Genomic DNA, 22,691 nt, shown 5'->3' with positions numbered 1-22,691 from the left:
TGTATGTGATTTGTTTTTTTTCTCTGCTTGTAGAATTTTGTTCTTCTGTTGGGTTCCTGGAATCTTAACAATTATATACCTATGTGTAGATTGTTTTTGTCAAGGCTCGTTAGAGTCCTATATGCCTCCCTTATCTGTATGTCAAGTGCTTTTCCCCTGCTTGGGATGTTTTCTGCCATCACTTCTGTGAACCGTTTTTTTATGTCCTCTGCACTCTCTCCTGTTTCTTCCTTGACTCCAGTCAGTCTTAAATTATTCTTCTTTGCATTGTCTTGCAGCTGCTGAATTGATTTCTCATAGTCCCTTACAATTTAAAAGAAATTTTTCTTTTCCTGCACACTAATTGCAATCTTATCTTCTATATCTGAAATTCTGTCCTCACATTGGCTCATTCTGCTCTGTAGACTTTCAGTGGAGTTTTTAATCTCCTGGAAATCTGTTTGCATCTGTTTTATGGATTCCATTTGTTTCCTACATTGGGATTCCATCATGTTCCTCGGTTCCTCTGTTTTTATTTTATCTGTGTCCTCTCTAGATTTATTAATTATGTCTTGCACTATGGGCACAATCTCTGCTGTTATCTGAGAAATTATTTCTGATTTCATTTTTTTCCAGATCCTATTTTGCTGCCAGTTCAGGAAGTCCAGGTGGTTGAGTATCAGAGTGTTCCATCTTGTTTCCCTTTGGGGTTACTTTAGGTGATCTGGAAGTCTGGTTTTGAGACTTGTTTATGTGTCTTCTCATTTTGACGGGGGGTGGGGGGTTGTTGGCACCCACATGACTCACCTCCTGTGTGCTGAGAGGGGTGGTACAGTGGCCTGGAAGCCTCCTCCTGGATGCTGGGACAGGGTCACCTCCTCTGCGCTGTGGGAGGGTGGATACACCAATCTGGAAGCCTTCTCCTGGGTGCTGGGAGCAGCTCACCTCCTCTGTGCTGGGGGGGGTGGGTAACAGCAGCCTGGAAGACTCCTCCCAGATGCTGGGAGTGGCTCACCTCCTGTGGCTGGCCTTTCTATTTTGGTCAGAGCCCGCTCTGCCTACTCACGTGGCAAGTTGAAGCTATGGAAAGTTAACACCCATACCTCAGCATCCCTCCCACAATAAGGGAGAACAATATTGTGTAAATATCCAGCTCTCATCCTTCAGATTGGTCAACTCCGACATGTATACCCTTCATCCAGCAAGATTAGGGTTTAGTTACCCACAGTGATACTTCACAATGCATTCTCCATTGTCTGTCTTTCTGAAATCATTTTCTAAAGTAACCACTTACACTCTAACCATTGATTCAGGGCCTGCTTCTAGAAAACCCAAATTTAACAGTTATCATTTTTTTTAAAATGCCAGTAAACCAGACAGACACTGTACTAGGCACTTACGTCAAATGCTTTTGCACAAATCTTTATAATATCTTATGAGTCAAGTATCATATTCAATTCTTTCACATATGAAAATGAGGATGAGGGAGGTTAATTAATTCTATGGAGATCACGTGGGTGGTCTAGTAAATAGTAGAGCTGATATTCAAACTATGATTGATTGCCACATCTCTCCTCTTTCCACTAAACTATGCAGCCTCTCTCACTTGGGAAAATGGACTAACAGACATGAAACAATAAAAGAACAATTAACTGCTAAGCTGTCATATTGTATTGAACAATTCTGGGCAAAATTGTCATTATACTTCAATTGCACAATTGCTTTCTAAAATTCTCTTTTGTTGTACTATCAACTTGAAAAATAAGGATACTGGCTAATATTACAAAATTCAATTTTTCATAGATTTTCTTTCTCTTTTATCACTGTTTCATACATATTAGGTACTGAAATAAAACTGGCCTGATGATATAACAGAATATACTATGATGAAAATGCATGTGAAGGAAACACGTTGCTTGGGTACATCTTTTGGCCCATGTAACATCTGAAAGAAGAGATTCGTCACAAAATACCAACTAAGTCTCTATTGATTTTTTAAGTCAATATGAAATATGAGCAGATCAACCAACATGGCATTCAGATTGCTAAATTGGGAATGGTCTTACAGCTAAAACCCACACACGAAGGGAACTTCACAACATATTTAATAGGAAAAAAACTAGAGTGTGGAAATTCAAGACTTGTCAATGCTATGGTTAAATCATCAAAATGATTTTAATATTTAATAATATTTGCTAACATAAAGTAATTTAGATAGCTACTCTACAATATTTAGCATTAAGAAGCTCTGAAATCCTGAAATTTAGCCCCACACCAAGTCTCTGATTTTGGTGGGAAAACAAATATAAATTCCAATTCTTTAATCAATATTTTTGCATGGTTAGTTTCTTACTTTTAATTGCCTGTCCTAACAATATGCACATAGTGAACACTCTAGAAGTTAAGATGGGGGAGTTTTAGCCCAGACTCTGGCACTAAGTACCTCTGGCGCTGTAAGTGCTTTAACTTCTCTGGTTAAATGATGCTGCCAGTTAAATGACGCCTTACAAGATGCCTTGCCACTCTGACAATGATTCGATGGCTAAAGCCCACTTGTTAATTAAATTATTTTTTGTGTAATTAACCCAGATCACATTACAGCACTCTAAAAGTGGTCTTCATCAATGCTTTGCACAATCATGAGTTTCTAAAATATTTCAGTGCCTTCATGGAGAAAGCATTGGAGAAGATAAGCAGGTCATCTTTGGCCCCCTGATGCCCACTTCAAGCATGGAAATGCTGCTTTATCTTTAGCCTCTCTGTATCATTTTGTTTAAACATAGAGTCTTTAGGTAAATATGAATACATGAAAGACTTGGTTTAAAATTAAAATATAATTGATAGGTATTTGTCACCCACCTCTTTTCTCTCTTTAAAAACTGATCTATAAAGCCTCAATTTTCATGGGACACTCCATCAGCCAACCTGAGACTCAGCCCTACATACATTTATCTTGGACAACTGCACTTCCTAAAACAGCAACAGTGACAATGGCAATGGCTTTGACTGGAGCAATCAAGTTCATTTGTTTGAAGGCTATTTAAATTGCTATTACTTTTATCATACTCAGGTATACAGAGAAAATGGAGTATATTTGTCTTGATCTCTAATTAATCTTATCTTCTTCATGAGCTGCATCACTGGAAAGAGGTAACAAATTTACCTCATTTAGTCCAATTTGGCTAAAACTTGAAGAGACATAATCAATTAAACAGTCCTTTCAGGCAATTCTATGTTTAATTTCATTTAAAAAAAAGTTTGATATCTCAGATTTCCACTCCTCTCTCTCCCAATCCTCTTCTTGATAGCTTCTAAGTACATGAGGAAGAAAGCACATCTTACTCAACTTCAAGGTGGAGGAAGAGTGGTGGAGTTCTTGGATCCATGGACACTGGTATTTTTGTCTCTGGGCAGTGTCACTTGTCTACATCTTCCCTCCTTTCCCACCTGACAGTCATGGCTGCAGCACATGCGTGGTCTCTTTTCTCTCACCTTTCTCAGGGACTGGAGATGCTGCCTGGCTGAGTTGGCCTCACCTTGGCACTTGTGACGGTGTAGCCCCCTTTGGGCTTATGTAGTATCTTTCTTTGGCTCCTTAAAAGATCAGGTCCATCACATGGCTTCTACCTCTATCCTCATCAGAGAAGGTTCTCAAGAGCACCACTAGTGCTTGATTCAGCTGTCTTCTGAGGACAAGCAAGTCTTTTAGAATTACCACCTGAGAAGCTCAAGCCAAGCTCTCTTTCTCCATCAAACTTCAGTGAACTGACAGCTTGGCCATTAAAAAGACAACAGTGCTGTCTTTCTTCAGGAGAAGCAGCCAAATATTTCTGTTGTGTCTTCCATGTTTCTACGAAACTATCATATAAACTAACTCCAGTCCTCTCACTCTTGCCTTGGGTGAGAGGCAATGAGAAATGGAGAATGTAAGTTATAGCACATGACTCTTTTGCCTCTATTTTCATTTTATCCCATTATTACCCCATGTCAGAAATGGAGATTTTTGTTGATTCTCCCATTTTAAATGTCCTTTTTTCCTGACCTTACTTTCTTGGATAACCATTAAAGATGCACCACAGTATCTTCTCTGCACTACAGATCAAACTTCATAATTTGTGCCTCTAGATTTAGAGGTTTTTATTGAAGAGAAAATAAAAGAATTTGGAAAGTTATTTTTCAAAGTAATAAACTGGCTTAAAAAACTAACATTTTTCTTTGAAGCTCCTACTTTGACTACTAGAATCAAAAGAGTAGCTGTCATTCTTTTTGCATTCTACCCACAAAGATCATAATGTCTCCCAGGCAGAGAGCTGCTTATAGAGAGGAGCAGGTACTCAGAAAGGCAGAAAAAGAACAGTGCAGTGAAATGTTTCTAAAACATCATGTGCATGGAAACACTCTAAAATTGGATTGTGGTGAGAGTTCAACAATTTTGTAAATATACTAAGAATTGAATTGTAAACTCAAATAGGTTACAATTATGAATATGTCATATCCCAAAAAAACTCCTAAAAATTAAATGCAATGTAAAAACTGGCCACTCTCCCATACATTGTTCTATCAATTTAGTAGCACTGCTCATGAGAACAGTGGAAAGGGACAAAGTAAGAGAGGGAAGCTTAGGCATTGCCCTCTCCCACAGGGTTACAGATCAGTCACACTCCCAGTGCAGTTCACTGAGTAGAAAGCTGTAATTTTCTTCTGACTGAAACTTACCTGCCACTATGTTTGCACCTGTGTCTTCAGTAATAAATGTTATTAGTTTCTTAAAATCAGGGGTTTGAACTGTAATTATGCATGCAAACATTCACATAAAAATAGTTTTTCATTTTCATATAATATGCAAGCTTCTTATCTGACAAAATCAAATATCTAGAAAGTACAGAAGAATGAAAAAAAAGCATAGAACAATGTCATTGCAACAGATACTTATTAATTATTTTAAAGGTAGACTTCACATCCCACACAGAGGCAATCTACCTTACATCATGTATAATTCCAACTCTTTGTGGGCTGTGTAAAGAGAGAGGAGATGATGACCAAGCTTATGAAAGGCAATAAATTGGAATAAGTATAGCAAATGGAGATTAAAGATGCTGCTATGATTTAAGTGAAGAAAGAAAATACAGCTGACACAGGATACTCTGATAAAGGAGGCTGCAACAGTATGGTAAACGATAAAAGAACTAAAACCAGACAGTCTGAGATTCAGTGAAAAGGACAAACAAACAGCTGGACCTATCTTACTGTTTTAGAGGTACTATAATATGATCAATGCTCACAATGACAAGGCTGAGGTACACACACAAGATTAAACTGGTCAGGAAGTACTGTAGTTTGAATGCTTGTCTCATCCTAAACTCATATGGAAATTTAATTGCTATTGTAACAATATTAAGGGGTTGGACCATTACTATGTAATTAGACCATAAAGTTCCCTCCCTTATGAATGGGATTGTTGCTGTTATAAAAGGGCAAGTTCAGCCTCTTCTTCCTCTTTTGCCCTTCTGCCTTCTGCCTTGGGATTATATAGCAAGAAGGGCTTTGCTAGGTGCCAGCCCATTGATCTTGGTCTTCTGGACTCCAGAAATGGGAGCCAATAAATTTCTGCTCATTATAATTACCCTGTCTGTGGTATTCTGCTATAGTTGCACAAACAGACTGAGACAGGGAAGCAAGTTTCTAAATTATTTTGTTTTCTTCTATCCTAAAAGTTTTTTACATTTATTGGTTTTTCTAATTGAATACTGTTTATCTATGGTAAAGGATGCATAACATAAAATGTATGATCTTAATTACTGTTAAGTGTACAGCTCAGTAATGTTAAGTATATTCACATTATTGTGCATCAGATCTCTTGAACTTTTTCATCTTCCAAGACTGAAATCCTATACCAATTAAATAATTTCTTTCCTCTCTATTCTCATTCCCCAATAAACTACCATTTGGCTCTTGTTTCTAAGAATTTGACTACTTTAGATACTTCCTAAAAGTGGAGTCATACTATCTGTCTTTTTGTGACTGGCTTATTTCACTTAATAAAACATTCTCAAGGAGTATCCATGTGGCAGCAGATGATGGTATTTCCTTCTTTTTAAAAAAATGAATAATATTCTGTATGTGTATATACTACATTTTTAACCATTCATCTTTGATAAGCATATGGTTGGCTTCCACTTCTTGACAACTGTGAATACTGCTTCTATGAACATGGCTGTGCAAATATCTCTTAAACATCTTGCTTTCAATACTTTTGGCTAAGTACTGTACTCAAAAGTAGGATTGCCAGATCATATGGTAGTTCTATTTGTAACTTTTTAACTTTTAATTTTAATACTGTTTTCCACAGCAGTTACACCATTTTACAATCCCACCAACAGTGCACAGTGTTTCAATGTGCCTAAATCCTCACTAATGTGCAGGTTTTAAAAAAAATAATAGTCAAGTTATTGGATATAAAGTTATATCTCATTCTGACTTTGACTTGCATTCCTCTGATAGTGATGTTGAACATCTTTGTGTATATTTTTTGACCTTTTGTATATCATTTTTGGAGAAACGTCTATTCAAGGTTTTTGTTTTTAAACTGAGTTATACAATTTTTTGTTGAGTTGCAGGAATACTATATATATATTCTTGGATGTATTTTTAGATATATGATTTGCAAATATTTTCTCCCAATCCACAAGTTTCCTTTTTACTTTGTTGACTGTGTGTTTTGATGCACCAAAGGTTTTAAGTTTACTGTAATTCCATTTGTCTACTTTTGCTTTTGTTGCCTGTGTTTTTGATGTCATATTCAATAAATTATTGCCAATTTCAATGTTATAAAGTTTTTCCCTGAACTTTTCTTTGAGGAATCTTATAGTTGGGGTCTTCCATGTACATCTTTAATCTGTTTCCTAGTTGATTTTTATAAATTAGGAGTGCCTCGTTTTGAACTCTAGCTTATACCACCTGTGTTAGTCAGCTTCCTGTTATTGGAACACAGTACCTGAAAGCCAAAACTTAAAGGAGAAGAGGTTTAATTTAGCTCATGAGGAATTCAGCCAGTACAAGGTTGGAAGGCTCCAAGGAAGGCGGGGCTATGGTGGCAGAAGAGGACTGTGGGGCACAGCTGCTGAGTTCATGGCATCGGAGAAGCAGAGCAAAGGCACAGTATCAGAACAGCAGCAGCAAGGGACCAGTGTCAGTATCCAAGGTCATGCCTCAATGGCTCACCCAGACACACCCACAAGTGTGCTCCACCAATCCCCTGGCTGGCTCCCAAGCCAATCAAGTTGACTCACAGATCAAGTGTAACTGTCACAGCACCCTAATCCTTCTTCCTGTCAGTCCTTGTGTGCATACAGTAAGGGACTATATCATTTAACAGATATAAAGAGGTGAGGTGAGGTAACACACCATATTGGAGTCTTGGCTCCACCAGACACTAGAGTTAACCAAATTATAACTTTGGGCATACTGCCAAATTTTCTGACTTCCCTAACTGTATCTAATAAGAGTGACTTGCCGAGTTGCAGAGCCTTGCAAAGTTCCAGTGAGGATTAAATGAGACAATACATGTAAACACTTAGCTCTGGCTCAATCACTGTAAATGCTCTCTCTGTATTAATTGCTGTTATTATGAGTATCATTAAGTGGAGTGGCCAGCTACCTTTGTGACTGCAACTCTGGTGTACCATATCAACTCTATTGTCCCTGTTTTTCTGCCCATCTTATGCTGCCTGCAAGTAGCTCTGGCCTTTGACCTTTCATGCAGCAATACCCCAGAGCAATCAGAAACCCCAAGTCTTCTGTGTACAGCACAGTGAGCACAAAGGTTGTAGCATGAATTACTAAGCATGAAGGTAACCCGACCCTGGGGAGTGTACAGCAGCCTCAGTTACTGCATCTGGTTCTGGGAATAGCTCTGTTTAGGTCGCCAAGCCCCCTCCCTCAGTGAAGCCCTGTTCTCAAACATTAGTACAAACCTCACTCTGCATCCCTGCCCTGGCTCTGTCCTGCTCTCATCATAGCATTTCTGGTCTTTATAATACAAAAGTGTGAAGTTGCTCTCCGGAGAAGCCCTTGCTTACTTCTGCAGAATCTCTGTGATTAATGGTGGGAAATCAGTACCTTACCTTTCAGTGTGCAGAATTGCTCTGTTGTGCTACTTCCTTTGAATATAACTCTTCTCTTGGCCAAATTGCATTCTATAATCTGATCCTTAAATTCCAGAAACAAGCATGAAATCATTGTCATCTATTAGACTTCTTATTATTAGGCAATCAAGCATTTTATCGAATTTCTCATATTCAGCTCCTCAGTTCTTAGATTAACTTCACTAAGCACTATAATGAGTTAGTTAAATTGATGTTCTCATTTACTAATTATTTTAGATATTAGTAGTTGTATGTATTATAGAACAGTTTTGCAAATTTTTATATTTTAAATCTTGTTCATATTCAAAAATTTTCATATTTTCTTCTATTTTGTTTTTGATCTCTTCAGTAATTCAGACAATTATTTTTCTCTCTCAAAATTAACAGTTAAATGTTGGAGTACATCAAATATTTAAAAATAGGGATTTGGGGGGGAAAATATAAATACAAAGTTATCTAAATTAAACTGCAAAATAGTGTGTACAGTAAGGATCCATTTCATTGAAAAATAATCCCTTTATACATATGTAAATGGAACTTAAAATATGTAAATACTTAGTGATTAAAAGTAGTTGTATATGACTAGGTGGATAATGTTTTTACCTTTAGGTTCTCCTCATATATATTTTCTATATTGAATCTGCACTATTTCTGTCAAAAAAGTTTTAAGGAAGACTTAGATGTTTTTCTCATTCATTTTAGGCCAGACTTTTTGGTGTATTCACCTGGGTTGGTTTTCATCTCCTTACACCAGTATGAATGCTATTTCTATTGTTCAAAAACTTCTTAGATTGGATTCTGAAATACGCTCTGTTTAATCTCCCATTACTGAAGTCTTAGTTTCAGTATTATCATAAACAATACAAAGGAAAAACAATTGGCTGAAAATTAATTAAATATATATAAGAAAAAATTGGGACCACCCTACAACTCTGGAAGAAGATTTGCAATGTTTTAAGGCATAATATGGAACTGAAAATTTATCCAGAATGCATCAGAATGTACCAGTTCTTAGAAATCCAGTGCCTGGAAATACTTAACTTTTCGACATATGGTGTCTTGACCAATTTGCACTCAATCAAATAGCTGTTGGACACATAGCCAACTGCCACTAGGGCAGTGGGGGGAAGAGCAGAGTTTGAGATTTGATCTACAGAGTGAGGTTAAGTTTCTGACGACGGGTAGTGAGGCATCAGTTAATAGACCACCACAATGAGGCTCCAAGAGACAATACACTTATCTCATGGCTTTTTTGAGGGTCCACAAGGACAGCATAAGTGAAGTCCCCGGCATACTGAAGAGAAGAATTTCCTATTTTCTTCTCTCACTAAATATTTATTGCATTAAATTGTATGGATAAATAAGCATGGAACTCCACGGGGAGTATGCTTTTAAATACAGCTCAGTTTAAGTAAATCCTTCCTTCAAAACAAATAACAAATGCACTACATGATGAAGTAGAAAGTCCTCTGACCTCTATCATCCTTGATAGAGTAATTGAAAAGGGAAGTCAATTTTAAAATTTGTCCTGCTTAGAACTAAAGCCACACAGATAGAGAATGAAATAGAAAAATATACTGTGGGAGACAGGTTTTGTTTTGTTTTTGCTGTTCATTATGTTATGGTGATTGAGGCAGACATCTCTCTGAGCCTGTGCAGGGACAGACTGTATATCTGATGCATTATTTAGGGAACTGAACGAAGTCGGTCCTGCTTCTGTTGCCACCACTGCTTTAAGGACTGTGCCTTAAACAGGTGCTGCAGACTTACTCAGGAATGAGTCATGGGGCCTGTAATGTGAATTTTTTCCTGATGCTCATTTTATGAACAAATTATCTCACTTTCCATGTAATAGTACTGCTGCATGGCAGATGTTCCTCTGCCACAACTGGGCTTCATTCCATATTTCCAGATATAGTTTAAGCAATCTACTTAAAATTGTCTAATCTGTGACTACAGGGGCTGAAGTGTTTCACGCTGGAGTTTCAAGCAAGTGTTGGTCTTCTGATCCAAGATGATAATATGGAATCCATTACTATAGTTCAATTCTTCTTTCTGATGGCTGTGGAGTGGAAGGACTCCATAGATTAGACATGGAAGCATTTGGAGTTGGATATGCAAATAGGATATTTAAAAATGAAGGACAAAGATCAGTCGAATACCAGCTGTCTGTTTCATAGCTCATTGCTAATCTATTTAAAAATTAAACACTTAAACGTTCTCATTAAAAATAATTTTAAAATTTATAATATCATAAAAGACAATATTTAAGGACTGATTTAATAAAAAAGATGAAAGACGTGCACAAAAAACTACAAATTATCGCTGAAAAATATCAAAGACATACATGAAGATATTGAAGATATTAAAGATACTCTGTGTCTCTGTGTTCATGCATCAGAGGAGAGTATTGTTAAAATGTTCATACTGCCCCAAATGCAACACAATCCCTATCAAAATCCCAATGGAATATATATATATATATTCTCAAAGTTGAAGGACTCACACATCCTGATTTGAAAATATATTATAAAGATGAAGTAATTGAAGCAGTGTGGTATTAGCGTAGGGACAAATATTATTAATGAACCAGAATAGAGAGCCCAGAAATAAATCTTCACATATATGGACAAATATTCTTCAACAAGGTGACAAGGTCATTCAACAAGGAAAGAACAGTCTTTTTAACAAATGGTGTTAGGAAAACTGGATATCTACATTCAAAAGAATGAATTTGGACACTTAAACTGGGCATGGTGGAGCATACCTATAATCTTAGCACTGGAAAGGCTGAGGCAGGATGATCACCATAAGCTCAAGGCCAGGCTGGGCTACATAGTAAATTCAAGGCCAGCCTGAAATACATAGTGAGACCCTGTCTCAAAAAATGGAAAAAAAAAAAAGCAATATTTAAGAAAAGTGTTGAACTATGGACAATCAAGCAGCAAAATCCAGATTGTGGGTAACTTTATAGTTCAGATGGCTTAGGTGCTTCAATGTGTTAATTATAAAAACCGAAAATGATGGGAGAGAAAATTTACAAATTAATAAGGAATATCATAGGTTAAAAATGGATGAAACTAAATTTTTAAGCCTAGGATTGCACCCACAAGTGGTACAACTATAAAACTTGCAGAAAAGCACTTATGATACAAATCAGAATAATGGTTTTTGTAAAGGGAGGGAAGGACCATGATTAGAATTGGGCCTAATGAAAGGGCTTCTAGGATGATGGCAAAAGTATATTTCCTCATCTGAGTGGTGGTTGCAAGCATACAAAATGATAGTAAGGTGTTCTACCCATTCATCCCTCAAAATCCAAAAAGTTCAATAAAGAAAAAGCAGACGTCACCATCATGGATCCAGAGTCTTTCAGAATCCTCAGGTGCTCCAGGTGAAGGAGAAAGTGGGGAGGAGCATGCTGGGTAACCCATAAGGTTCAGTAGTAGAATGCGTGGGGAGGGAGTCCTTCATGGAGATATTATTTTCTTTCAAGCATTTTGCTTTTCCAGACCCACTCTACTACCACGAAGGTTAGGAAAGGGATACCACCCCCAAATCAAGAGGAGGACAGACATCTAGAGGAGTACACTGGACTGGATATCAAGAAAAGCAGGGGGCTCAGGGCTACTCAATGAGTTTGAGTGTTTGTGAAGAAAACTCTCAAATACAAGGTAGGGATTCCATTAAGACTGTAAAAGAAATCCCTACAAGGAAAAGTGAAGTTGATAGTAGGTACTGGGAAAAGGAACTCTGTATCCCTTGTTCAGTCAAAACCGAAGAAGCAAGACGTTAGCAAGAAAACAATGTCATGATGTTCCAGGGGAAGGTGTAATTTTCACAAAATATATAAATATGTAAGATTAAAGGCTACTCATTCACAGCTCTATTCCCACAGGAGAAGGAAAGGGAAAAGGAAGAGGAAGAAGAGGAGAGAGGAGGAGGGGGGAACAGTAGTAAAAGGAGGAGGCACTCTACAAAGTTCTTTGTTCCTGGAGCTAACTCTGCAGAAAAAGAAATGATACTTAACAAAGTATCAAGTACATGCACAGAATGATTAGGGGATACTTGCAAATTAGGGGTGAGCTATCATCAAATGTTTACATGATAAAATAAAGAAAGCCAAGGGCAGAGAGGAGACCAAAAGTTAGTTTACCTGTGATTTGCAGCAAAGCAATGCATTCAACATGAAAACAAGAAAATTAATATCCTTTGTCACTGGTTTCTTTTCAAAACTCAACTATGTGGTCTTTTAACACTGAAAAGTTGGAAATTATTTTAATATTCAAAGAGTTCAGAGGACAAATTCAGAAAATGAGCTGAGAAGACACCTAAACGCCCAGTGACTAGTGGTACAAAATAAGTGATCAGCAATACACAAAGTATGCCTCTGTGTTTCTTCCTTATAAAAGAAAACATTCATTACACAAGAATCGGAAATGATAACCAGGCAAAAGAATTTAATGAATATCTACAATCCCATCGACACAGAGATAGACAACCTGTATTAATCCTTTGCTATCTATCTATCTATATCCTCTTACAATATGTAATCATTGTCTAAGAAGTGGAATACATTCACATGGTATTATATACCTTATTATAATTTACTTAACATGTTACCACTGGCTTGAAGCACCAGTGGTATATGCATGACTGACCTATTGGCTGGCTTCTACCACCCAATGGGACTGTCCCATGTCATTTAATGGGACAGTCGTGCATGTACTTCCAGTGGTTCAGAACCACTAGGGAGTGAGACATACAAATAATGGCCCATCCTGAATGTGTTAAACCACACAGCTGTGATATATTTAGGTGTTCTAAATAATGCCCTCTTGTTTGATGTGTAAATATAAACAAATTTTCACTACTACTGCTCCATGGAGGAAAAAGTGAATATGTATTACAAATTTAAATGCTGCAGTGAAAAGATTACATATTTTTAGAATCGTGCATTATTTCTCAGGTTCTACTATTGCTCTGTTAATCATTCTTGCATGCATGAATTCACTGAACAAACACATGCTGAATATATGTACCTACTAGGCACCTGACATTTCACTAGATGCTGGGGATGCAGTAAACACACAGATGTTGTCCACATCTTCATAGGCAAGAAACAGGGATACGGACAGTTGCAAATTCTTTGGGAAGAGTTATGAACAGCACAGAGTTTATGAAATTACACTGGAAAAATCAGTAAGCAGGGATAAAAATTTTGAAGCCATTTGTGGTGGTAACTCCACTATGCCATCAACCAAACTGCTTTCTGAAAATCACTTTCCTACACATCACCTGGGCTCTTAGTTCATTTTTCTCCTTTAATATATAAGTTAACTTCTCAGTCTTCCCAAAACTGAAACCCCAAACAACAAAGACTCAGCAGCAGCAGCATAAAGGTACAGCTTGTGTGGAGAGCACGCATTTTACTGACTTTCTGAATTAAAAGACAAGATGAGATTTTAACAAGTAACAAAGGGGACTGAGAAAGTATGCCCCTAGCCTATGGTTCTGTGAAGTCTCACCGAGCTGACCAGTATTTTTCAATTCCTTCCATACACAATTGGCTGAATTTTCTATTCATGGAAAGACTATTATGGACTGTGCACTCTGCATATTTCTCCTAAGCTTCATAATAATCCTAAACAGTGGATATTTCTATTTCTGCTTTACAGATTAAGAAATTGAGGCCTACAGGGATTTAAATCACATATTCAGAGATACACAGTCTGTGTAGTTTCTATTCACTCTTCTCCCTCCTCCATTCCTACAGTAACCTATAGGAGGGCAGCTCTAGCCCACAGTGGATCTGCTGTTCCGAGGCACTGTCTTGAAAATGGACCCATTGGCCATGGTCTGAGAGGAGCAAGATCCATAAGCCTGCCTGAGACAAGGGATGTTGGGGAAGGAGTCCCATGGGGCAACACTGTCCCACTGCCTAAGAGCTAAGCTGCCTTTCATTCTTAGCAACCAGCAGGTCCTATCCCAGGGCAGAGTTCACGGCTCCACCCAAGCAAGAGGGCCAGTGTGCTGCCTCCATACCTTCAAATATTCACAGCCTTTCCCTCGTTCTTCTCATCCAAAAGGAAGAAAGAAAGCCACTGTCATTTCCATGCTCTTAGAACCATATCCCTGGATCCTTTCCAGCATTCTTCAGTGGTCCTTTCAAAAGTAGCCATAGGTTGCTGCTCCAGATCAGGAATCCATACTGATTCCAATGGGTTGGCAAGGTCAGAGATTAGGTATTGAAGCCTTGGGTTGAATACTCAGAGCTGACAGTCACCCTCTTCAAGCCTCAGCTTTAAACTACCATTAATAGTATCTCTTACATTGACCACTGACTTGTTAAAGACAGTTAGATAAGAGAATTGGTAGAAAGGAATCATCCAAGAGGTAAAGAATTTTGCCTGGGGTGGATTTCATCTAAGGGTGGCTAAAAGGAGGGAACAGAAATGATGAAGTCACAGAAAGAGAAAGATCCTGAAAGGAAAACTAATTACACACAGATTTTGCTCCTACATATGAGGGTTTCAATTTTATTACCACATACCAGTTCACCAGTATTACAACAGGATATGATAGTCAGCTTTCCAACAGGAAAAATTTCTGTCCATTTCTTCCAATTAAAATTGGAATTTTACTTCCATTTTATGGAAGAGTTTTAGAATTTTCCACAAGAACCAAATCTGTTCAGGCAAAATTATGTAGATAGTTGTGTTACAATTTCAAACAATAGGGAAAACATTTAAGCCCAAAGAATCTTTTATTTTTATGAGAAATTAGAGACATTTATAGCTAAATGGATGCACATTGAGGCCAGACTCTTAAGTGAAATAAATAGGACCCACGTGTGTAAATGCCAAATAGTTTCTCTGGTGTGAGAAACTGAAAGTGTAAATAAGGATTAAAATGATTAAAATGAATAATTGATAATATGAAATAGGAAGAAAAGGTCCAAAGGGGTAGGGGAAGTGGGAGCGGAGGGGGAAAGGAAAGAAGGGGAAGAAAAAATTATGAGAAAAGGAAAAAATGGAAACAAAGTCTTTGTAAATAGGGAAAGGTGGAGGGGATGAAGGGAGGGCAGGAAATGGGGAAAAAATAAGAACCAAGATATATCATGTAAAGAGACAAGTTTCCAAAGATAAATGTAAATGTATTGTATACCTAAAATGTACCAACAAAAGAATTTAAGAAAAAAATACATAACAGGGAAGATACTGGAAAGATGTATTATAATTTAATTTAGTTTATTAAACATCCATGAAAACTAAAAAAAAGAACCTTTTATTTTTAATAAAATTAAAGTTAAATTGGGTATAATTAATTGCCTACACTCCTTTGGATGTACTAGGGCAAAATTATAAGCTATGTATATCAAAGCATGAAATGCAGAATAAGAGATCTTTATCTGGAACAGGATTCCCTGTGATATTCTTCCCTAACACACAGGTCTATAACAAATAGCCAACAAGAGAGTCCAAGACAAGCATACCCTAATACGCTCACCAAACTCCACTTTGCATGATCTCATCATCAGTACTCGAAGATTTTCTAGGTCTGACAGATATATCCTGTATGCTCTAAAGATATCATGGCAAGCATTTGGCACAATTAGGTGTTATTAAGCATGTCACCACCTTATCACCTGCTCAAGGATGACCAGAAGCAAGGTGACTTAGCCTTTTGGTATTCTCAGAAATTTAGATTAAAGGCTAAACTTTGAACTTTATTCATTTACAGTAGCTACTAAAATCACCACAAACTACAGACATATCCGTCTTAAAAAGTACTTACAAATTTACGTTGTAAGTTTAGCTTTCTCCTACCAGAAGCAGAGCTCTGTCACCCTTGACACCCACTCTGGTATAGCTCTAGCCTGTGGCCAGTGCTAAAAGCTTGGAGGTATCTGCCACCTATCAGGTAAGTCCTTGCTTTCTTGCTAGTTCCTTTAAAGGGACCATTCAGACATTTGCTGGTGAACATCAAGGAGTCACATTCCCTAAAACTAGTGCCTGCTTGCATTAAGCTGACAAATAATCTTCCTTCCGGAAGCCTGTAATGCTCTGGACTCAACAAAGACATGGGGCCATGCGACCTGTTTTTGTCTTCCTACCTGTGGTCCCTGACTTCCACGCGTTGTTTTCCAGGTGTACTATGCACCCCAGGCTCTGCAGATACTGAAGAAACTCTGAAACTTTCACCCTGGGCTTGTGTCAGACAGCCATGCTGCAGTATCACCTCAGGAATGAGGCTGCTTGAGACTCACACAGTGGGTCCCATGGGTGCTCTCACGTCTGGCCTCTGGTGGCTTCTGGGGACATTGGCTGCCAGTTGAGTCAATAATGGAACTCAGTGAGTTTCGTTCAGAATGCCCAGCTACAAGGACACATGTTTGACTTAGGAAGAGGAAATATTTATTTTTAAGTGATTCTATTAGCGTTCTAGACTGTCACTTTTTTTCTTTTTTCTCACTTATTTATTAGTACATGTTTGCAGCACAAAATAGTAACACTTATCATGGGGAGTTTGTACATGTACACTGAGTCACTCTAAAATAAAAATTAAGGTTAAAAACAAACAGAACAGAATAGGACTAAAGTGGTCAGAGATAAAACTATCCTGCCCAGCCTTACTTCAGATAAAGAAGGCTACCATATTATTGGAAGGTTGTTTTTAAATCAATAATTTAACTTACACTTTTCAACCAGTTTTCAAATAGCCGAAAGTCTTAAATTATGATATAAGCCCACCCTAGAAGCACAAAAGCAAGTGTCTGACAAAAAGCTCTAGAGGTTTAAAGGGCTGATTTTTATGCTATCTAATGAAAATAATGCAACTTTTAAAATTTATTTTTGAAAGAGCATGGGGACAATTACATTGGGCATTCACTGTGGTACAATAAGAACAAATGAAATGTGTCTTTTGGTACAGTGATTCTTGCCCACCCAGATATTGAGCAAAATACACAACTCTGAAAACTACAGATCCTCAGGGAGCCCTGGCCCTGTTGCCTAGTGTACCTGTGACTTAGAAGCCCCAGGGAGTTTTAACTCCAGAGGCTTCATTAGGCCATGCCCAGGGCAATCCAAAAGGGTTTTGATACAAAGAGGAGTTATCCCCGGAGGAAGGCTCATTCAAAAGGTCAACAACTAGCTAGCTAGTCAGGATGCCTGAATAGCAACAAGAAGGACTCCTGAAAGAAGGGGTATGGGCTGTGGAGACAGAAAGTTAAGAGCCACTCTGAAGTGGTCGCCAAAGATCCAACCACACACACTTAGGTGAATTCTGTTGGATGACTTTTGAATCACACGTTCAAAGCAATCTTAGATGATCTTTCCTTCAAGAGAGTTGATAATCTTTATTTTGAAGAAACAGAAGTAGCTAGCCAGCCATGGCGGCCCATGCCTGTGATTGCAGGACTCTCCCAGGACTCTCTGGGCTGAGGCAAGAGATCAACGTGAGGGAGGCCAGCCTGGGCTGCACACTGCGTTCAAGGCCAGCCTGGTTGGGAGAGCCTGTCTCAAAACACCTAAATAAATAAATAAATAAATAAATAAATAAATAAATAAATGAAATAGAGCTAAATGACACCACCGTGATAAAATCATTTTTAGAAATTCTGCTACGCGGTGTTTTTGTTAAATAACTGAGGTCCCAGTTTTCCAATCCAGAGAACACTGGAGCACCACTTTATGAGGTCTAAACAGGCCCTTTAAACTCATTTACCTAGCAGCGGGTGAGCTTTCCTTGTTCTAAAGTAGAAGCAAAATTTTCTTTCAGGGAAAGTACTCCCTTGGCTGAGGAAACCGACAGGAGCGCGCCAAGCCCTGAAACATCGACTTTCACTTAAACCCTCATCAGGTGCCAAACGCGACTCTCTCTCTGCGCTAAAAGTTTGATTCTACAAACAACCCTAAAAGGTCCAGAAGAGGGTGCAAAAGTCCAGAATGGGAACTTACCACCCACCCCCGCCACTTTACGTCCTCCTAGGCCTCCAGGTCACAGAGCACCGGGGAAATTAGAAACCACACGGGGGTCGGGGCCGGTTAAGAAGACGCGGAGGCGCCAACGCGAGTGGTTACCGTGCACCAAAGGCTGCGGGCGCTGCGCTCCCAGTCGCTGCTCCTCTTGGTTCCTCACGGCTCAAGCTCCGGCTTCCGCAGCGCCGTCTGCGCGGTCAGAGACAGCGCCTCCTCGGGGACGCGCAGGCGCGCGCCAAGACCCGGAGACGCCGGGCCGCGCGCTCTGCACCCCTCGCACTTTGCCACCTGAGGCTGCAGTGCCAGCCGCCCGCCCGCTGCCCGCGGCTCTCTATTAATACTTGGAGCGCGGCTGGCCGCGTGCCACAAGCTTGGCCAGGGGTCAGGATCCCTCCGCCAGCAAGAAGGGCTGGGGAAGAAGGGCTGGGGAAGAGTGCCTGGGCCATTTGTCCTAGAAGGGGTAGACCGGGAGCACTTCCACCAGCTCTTCCAACGTAGAGCCTGGGCCAGGCAAGTGAGTGGGCCTGGGCCTGAGGACCCTCCTAGAGTCCAGCTCTTTGCTCTCACTTCTGTGCACGGTCTGATCCAGCAGAGGAGCCCCAAGCTAAATATGATGATGCTTGCTCCAGGCCACCAGCTCCATGAACCTATTTGGGGGCAGCTGCTGTGAACAGAACCTGCTACCCCATTCATTGAGTGTTGCCCTGACATTTAAGAGTTGTACAAGTGAGTCCCTTTTCCTGATCCGATTTCAGCCTTTTGCCTCTGCACGATTCTAAGAGAATTCTTAGAGAAGGGAAAGGAGTTAGCGTGTAGTTACCACATGTTAATCAACAAAAGGAGAAAATATATTAGAAAGGCTCAAGATTTGTGTTGTCTTTAGGTTAAAATTTTATAAACGCTGCATTTGCTCCTCCAAGCTCCTAGAAATTTAGTTTCAGTCATGTTCTTTCGGTAAATTTAAATTTGATCAATAAGAACTACCCTTTTCTCATAACTCCAACCGGCTTTAATGTTTAAATTCCCTTGGGAGCATTTAACTGAGGCAGCTGATAGCAGTTAATGCCATTTCAAAGCACATTTATGACAACTACATTATGGAACTGCATTTGTAATCTAGGCCCTTGAATGAGATAAAAGGGAAAAAAAAATCATGTTTTTCTTTTCTTTTTTTTTTTAGTACCCGGGATCCAACTCTGGAAAAAATCATGTTTGTCTTTTGCATAATCACAGTTTCATTCAATAGTGGTGGATTACTTCCTCTGGCAAGCATGATTACAATCCACAACAGTGGATTGTAAAATTATTTCTAATATTAAAAATATTAATATAATGTATGGTTATAATTATTAATATAAAAATTATTTCTAATATACCTACAACAAGAACTATTAAAAATATTAAAATTAGAATCTATAAGTTTCGTCTCATTTGTAATGAGTTTTACTAGGTAAAGGACTGGGATCCAGTGATGAGAATATCATTATGAATTTTAGAAATTAAACTTTGGTTACTCTGTTAAAAATGCTTGGAAAAGAAAACATGCCGGAAAATTTTCACTCTTTTAAAAAGCATTATGATAAATGAGCATCCTCCATTCCAGCCCAGCATAGTGACCAGGGTCAGCTACTGTTAAGTTACAAACCTGTGTGAGACACAGCAAGGCCTGCTAAGAACACATTCAATTATAGAAATGTCTTATTTTTAAAAACCACGCAAGAACCTCTCTCCTCCAAGTCCTGCCCTCACCTCCAAGTAGGCGTTATACCATTCAAGTTTTTTTTGCAGTACTAGAGATTGAACCCAGGGCCTTCCCGCTAAGCTAATCTTAGCGGGGGTTTTTTTGGTTTTTTTTAACAGTCTAAATCACTAAGTTAACTATGCTGTGCTCTACCTTGTGATCTTCCGGTCTCAGCCTCCCAGAGTGCTGGGATTATAGGCATGCACCACCATGCCCAACTTTGAAATTTCTTAGATTGACAACCGGGACCTGCACTTTAAGGTCACTCTTTGCTAGCTTATTTCAGCTATCATATTGATTCCTATGACAAAAACATTTTTCTTGCATTTTTTCTTCAACTCCTGCATACTTCCCCTGTGCCAGGCACTATAGATCTGAAGAAAAAGTCCTGCCCTCAGAATAGTGTAGTTAACAGAGACAGACTTAGAACCAACTAATAGTTATGTTTTATGCTCTGTGAAAGATATGAGGTATTGGGACACCATAGCTGAGAGAATGGCTCATTCTACCTGGGGGATTAAGAAATTCTGCCAACTAGAAGTGGTCATTTTGAAATAATTAAAAATTTCACTAACCATAGTTGCTACCATGTACTATGAATGAAGAACCTGACTAGTACTTTTCATTCATTCTCTCTTATAATCCTTATAAGAACAGAATTGTTATTGCCTCCATTTTACAGATGGGTAAACTGAAGCTCAGTTTAAAGAATTTGCCCAAGAACACAGATGTGAAGAGTTTCTGAACTATGATTGGAATGGTGCTCTCTGAGATTTTAAAGCCTGTGCCTCATCTCTGCACTGGACTGCACTGATTAGCAAAGACACTTTTCCCAATCTTTGTGGTGAAAGACTTTCAGCAAACCTTTCAAAAAATGTGTCCTTCAAACATAGAAACACAGCCTGGTTGGTGTTGCAGGACACTGGACTACTCTTGGGCAGACACCGTTTCTTTACTGAGGAGCTTCTACTTGTAGCAAGATGAGACACACAAATGACTCTTAAGAAATATTCAGATGATGCTATTGTGAGAACATTCTAGTGAATTCATAACTTCACTCGATATTTGTTGAACACTTACTATACTATACACACTTTTTCTTAAAGCTGATTTCATCACAGTAACAGATTTCCCTAATAATGCTTCTAAGGATTAGGTAGGAATTTACACGTAGAGAAAGAAGGAAGGGTTGCTTGTTCCATGCAGAGTTGACTATTGAACCAATTTACTTGAAGTTGAGAAATGTGTCTTCTGTTGAACAGGTAGGAAAAGGAAAAGCTCCATCAGCTGGTATTCCAATGAGAACATTTGGACCACTTGCATCTACCAAGAAGCTCCACACATTGTGTGGGTCTGAAAGTTATGTTGGCATGCTCGACTCAGAGGCATCAAAAGGTAATTATTATGAATCCAGTCTTTGTTCACATACTGACCCATGCAGTCATTGTTAGCTCAAAACTTGGTCCATCCAATGCTACCAGTGGATGAGCAACTTAGGAGTTCCAGGATTTCCCATCTGTAAAATAGGATTGATAATACAAACCTCATGAGATTTTTGTGTGATATATTATGCATTGGTAAAGAAGTGTTTTTAATTGCTAGTAATTTAGCAAAGATCTACATTAGCAGTGATTTAAATAATTTTTTTCTCATTTAATAAGAATTTTAGAGATAGATGGTCTAGGATTGGTGTTTCCGAGGGACTTTTTCATCAGAGACCCAGAAGCCTTCTTATTTTTCCTCACAAGCACCTTTAACACAGGCTTAAGGTCTCAGAACTTTCTCATGATCACAAAATGGTTACCAGAAGTACAGACTGATTGATGTCCATTTTCCAAACAAAAAGGGAATGAGAGAAAAGAGAGGACAAAAGTAGTTTTGGCAGCTAAATCAGTCCCCTTTAAATAACTCTCCTGAAAGCCTTTTCCAACACCATCCACTTAAAATTCAATAAATCTTCTTTATACAAGGGAGGCTAGGAAATGGTGTGTGTATACACGTGACTTAACATGAGCCTATCATGAGAAAGAAGAAAAGAATAGTAAGCATGAGCAGTCTCTGCCATAGTTAAAAACACATCTGACACAGTGCCCAACACAGGGTGAGTACTCAAAAGAATGTATCCATGTCACGGAATCAAAAAAAAAATCCCCAACAAACAGCTGATTATAAGACTGAAATAAGTATGTGTAATGTGTTAGGGGCAAGTCGGGCAAGGGGGCATATGAGGAAAAGTTAAGCCAGGCAACTATTTTTCATGAAAGAAAATTCATGTGTTTCAAGCTAAACCCAAACTACCAGGAAGCCTCATTTAGATTACAATTGGCATACTTTGATGCTAAAATCTGAGAAGAAATATAACTTATATACTTCACAAAAGAACCCCAGGCCAGGAGAAAGACTATAGCAATTTACAGAAATAGCAGTGGGGAAGTGGGAATATTGAAAAAGGAATCTTTTATTATTTGCAAGAAACCTAAATCACATCTGGCTCTTGTAAGAATTTTTTTACATGTAATTTGTTAGAAGGCTATCAAGGCCATCCAGATTTAACTGGAGGTTGAAATGTTGGAAGATCAAACTTAGAAGTCAGGCAAGGACCGAGCCAGCTCTTGAAGTGTGAAAAGGTGGCACACAATAAGCACCTTTTTGCAGAACTGGCCAAGGATTCTCCCTGACCTTAATGAAGCTGAAAGAACGTCCCATGCAAACCATACCTTAAGTTCCCCGAGAGAATCCAGTTTCGGATCTTTGCATAAGGTGACCAGCTCAGTCAAGTGTGTGCCTGATCAGTTGTGTCTGGAACCAAAGGCAGAGATAGGCTGGATCTCTTCCCCCTGGCTT

General features: G+C 38.8%; 1 protein-coding gene across 7 annotated transcripts in view; it reads right to left on the bottom strand.

Annotated features, from left to right (window-relative positions):
- Gadl1 (GAD like acidic amino acid decarboxylase 1) overlaps nucleotides 1-18,359 on the bottom strand; it is a 175,993-nt gene extending 157,634 nt beyond the window's left edge. For 4 of the 7 annotated variants that reach the window (XM_087182170.1, XM_087182169.1, XM_021238736.2 and 1 more), the window contains exon 1: nucleotides 18,209-18,343. The gene's annotated coding sequence lies outside the window, so the exon portion shown is untranslated. Of the gene's footprint in view, nucleotides 1-16,239; nucleotides 16,876-18,085 lie in introns of those variants that run through there. The other 3 variants (XM_087182167.1, XM_021238735.2, XM_087182168.1) reach the window with 3 other exon arrangements.
- Between the last annotated feature and the right edge of the window lie 4,332 nt (nucleotides 18,360-22,691).

Source organism: Heterocephalus glaber, unplaced genomic scaffold (genome assembly GCF_053883595.1).
Source record: "Heterocephalus glaber isolate CG9 unplaced genomic scaffold, H.glaber_assembly_v1.0 deba00001472, whole genome shotgun sequence".
Classification (NCBI taxonomy): Eukaryota; Metazoa; Chordata; class Mammalia; order Rodentia; family Bathyergidae; genus Heterocephalus; species Heterocephalus glaber.
Note: the sequence above shows the minus strand (reverse complement) of the source record. Positions and strands in the feature narration are given on the sequence as shown.